This window comes from Trichechus manatus, unplaced genomic scaffold (genome assembly GCF_000243295.1).
Source record: "Trichechus manatus latirostris isolate Lorelei unplaced genomic scaffold, TriManLat1.0 scaffold00040, whole genome shotgun sequence".
Lineage (NCBI taxonomy): Eukaryota > Metazoa > Chordata > Mammalia > Sirenia > Trichechidae > Trichechus > Trichechus manatus.
In genome coordinates, this window is record NW_004443976.1 from 7008679 (window position 1) to 7011455 (window position 2777).

General features: G+C 37.3%; 1 protein-coding gene and 1 pseudogene across 1 annotated transcript in view; both read right to left on the bottom strand.

Moving 5' to 3' along the window:
* The window catches only part of DNAH9 (dynein axonemal heavy chain 9), a 450622-nt gene that overhangs the window by 26766 nt on the left and 421079 nt on the right, over positions 1-2777 (bottom strand). The gene's annotated exons all lie outside the window — the stretch shown is intronic.
* On the bottom strand, positions 310-544 carry LOC111820500 (thymosin beta-4 pseudogene; annotated as a pseudogene).

Below are 2777 nucleotides of genomic sequence, written 5' to 3' on the forward strand. Positions count from 1 at the left end.
TATGCCTGCAGGACACCCTGGACCTGCTTTGCTTTTACTCAGTATATTTATTCACTGTCATCCCACCCAGCTCCTTCTTTCACTAACACGCAAGTTCTTTTCCTTCCTGCCAGCCAGCCAGGCCAATGAGAGTGGCAGGCGCAGCCTTCCTCGAAAGTAGTTCTCGATTGTCGGATGTGAAAAGGGGCCGGACAGTCATTAAAACTTGATGCAGACTCTTTGCATCTTACAGAGTTCAACAGCTAAAAGAAGAAAGATAAGAAAGCAGTGCATGTGCAATGTGCAGTGCACATTGGCGCCACCGCCTCATTATGATTCCCCTGCTTGCTTCTCCTGTTCGATCGTTTCTTTTGAAGGCAGAGTTTTCTCTTACGGTTTCTGCCTTCTTCAGTTTCAACTTACGGAATTTCTCAACCTCAGGCATATCCAGTCTGTCAGACGTGGTTGCGAAGGAAGCTAGCGAAGCAGGAGTGAGCCGAGTCCATGTGTGCAATGGCTGCAGCTGAGTGCCCGGCAGGGCGCTCGCTGTGGTTTTGATTCGCATCTTTCTTATGGCTAATGACACTGAGCATCTTTTCATATGTTTGGTGGCCATTTCAATGTCCTTTTTGAGGAAATGTCTATTCAAGTCCTTTGCCCATTTTATGATTGCGTTATTTGTCTTTTTGTTATTAAGTTGTCAAAGTTTTTTTTATATATATATATGTTATTAGATTTTTATCAGATATATGGTTTCTGAAGATATTCTCCCAGTGGGCAGCTTGTCTTTTCACTTTTTTTGTAAAGTCTTTTGATGAACAAAATTTTTAAATTTTTATGAGGTCCCACTTATTTATTTTGTCTTTTGCTGCTTGTGGTTTTGTTATTATATTAGATAATCCATTGTTAAAAGCTGGGCCTGATGGCATTGCCCCTGCATCTTGTTCTAAGAATTTTGTGATTTTAGTTTGCACGTTTAGGTCCTTAATCTATTTTGAGTTTGTTTTTGTGTGTGTTGTGAGGCATGACTCCTGTTTCATTTTTCTGCACGTGAAAATCCAATTTTCTGAACCTCATTTATTGAAGAGACCCTTCTTTCCCCATCGAATGGACATAGCACCCTTATCAGAAATCAGCTGACCATAGATGTGTGGGTTTATTTCTGGACTCTCAATTCTATTCCATTGGTCTATGTGTCCATTGTTATACGAGTACCAGGCTGTTTTGATTATTGTAGCTGTATAGTTTGTTTTAAAATCAGGAAGTGTGAGTCCTCCTACTTTGTTCTTCTCTTTCAGCACTGCTTTAGCTATTGAGGGCTTCTTCCCCTTCCACATAAAGCTGAGGATTGGTTTTTTTCCATTTCTGTAAAGAAGGCTATTGGAATTTTGATTGGGATTGCACTGAATCTGTAGATCACTTTGGGTGGTATTGACATCTTAACAATATTAACTCTTCCAATCCATGAACATGGAACATCTTTCCATTCATTTAAGTCTTCTTTAATCTCTTTCAGCAGTGTTTTATAATTTTAGGTGTATAAGTCCTTCATGTCCCTGGTTAGATTTATTCCTAGGTATTTTAATCTCACAGATACTATTGTAAATGGAACTGTTTACCTAATTTCTCTTTCGGATTTCTCATTGCTGGTATATAGAAACCCAACTGATTTTTGTTTGTTGACCTTGTACTATGCAACTTTGCTAAATTCCTCTACTAGCTCTAGAAGTTTTCTTTCAGACTCTTTGGGATTTTCTATATATAGGATCATGTCATCTGCAAATAGAGATAATTTTACTTCTTCTTTTCCAACCTGGATACCTTTTACTTATTTTTCTTGTCTTACTGCTCTTACTAGGACTTCTAAAACAATATGAAATACAAGTGAGAATAGACACCCTTGTCTTGTTCCTGATTTCAAGGGGAAAGCTCTCAGTCTTTCTCCATTAAGTATAATGTTGGCTGTTGGCTTTTCATATATGCCCTGAATCATATTAAGGACTTTCCCTTCTATTCCAATCTTCTTTAGAGTTTTCTTCAAGAAAAGGTGTTGGATTTTATCAAATGCTTTTTCTTCATCCATAGAGATGATCATGTAGTTCAGCTCCTTTGTTCTATTGATGTGGTATATTATGCTGATTGATTTTCTGATGTTGAACCATTCCTGCATTCCTCAAATAACTTCCATTTGGTTATGGTGTATGACTCTTTTAATCTGCTGTTGGATTCTGTTCGCTAGTGTTTTGTTCAGGATTTTTGCATCTATATTCACAAGAGATATTGGCCCATAGCTTTCTTTTCTTGTGGTGTCTTTGTCTTGTTTTGGTATCAGGCTTATGTTTGCTTCATAGAATGAAGTAGGGAGTATTCCTTCCTTCTCTGTCCTTTGGAAGAGTTTAAACAGTATCGGTGTCAATACTTCTCTAAATGTTTGGTAGACTCCCCCAGTGAAGCCATCCGGTTAAGGACATTTTTTTATGGGGAAGTTTTTGATCACTGATTCGATCTCTTTACTTGTTATGGGTCTGTTGAGACTTTCTATTTTCTCTTGAGTCAGTTTGTGTAGGTTGTGTGCTTCTAAGAATTTGTCCATTTCATCTAGGCTATCCACTTTGTTGCCATACAGTTGTTCATAATATTTTGTCATAATTCTTTTTATTTCTATCAGATCGGTTATAATGTCCCCTTTTTCATTTTTTATTTTGGTTAATTGCATCTTCTCTCTTTTTTTGTTTTTCGTCTAGTCAAAGGTTTGTCAATTTTTTCTTTTTTTTGGTGAAAATATACATAGCCAAAGA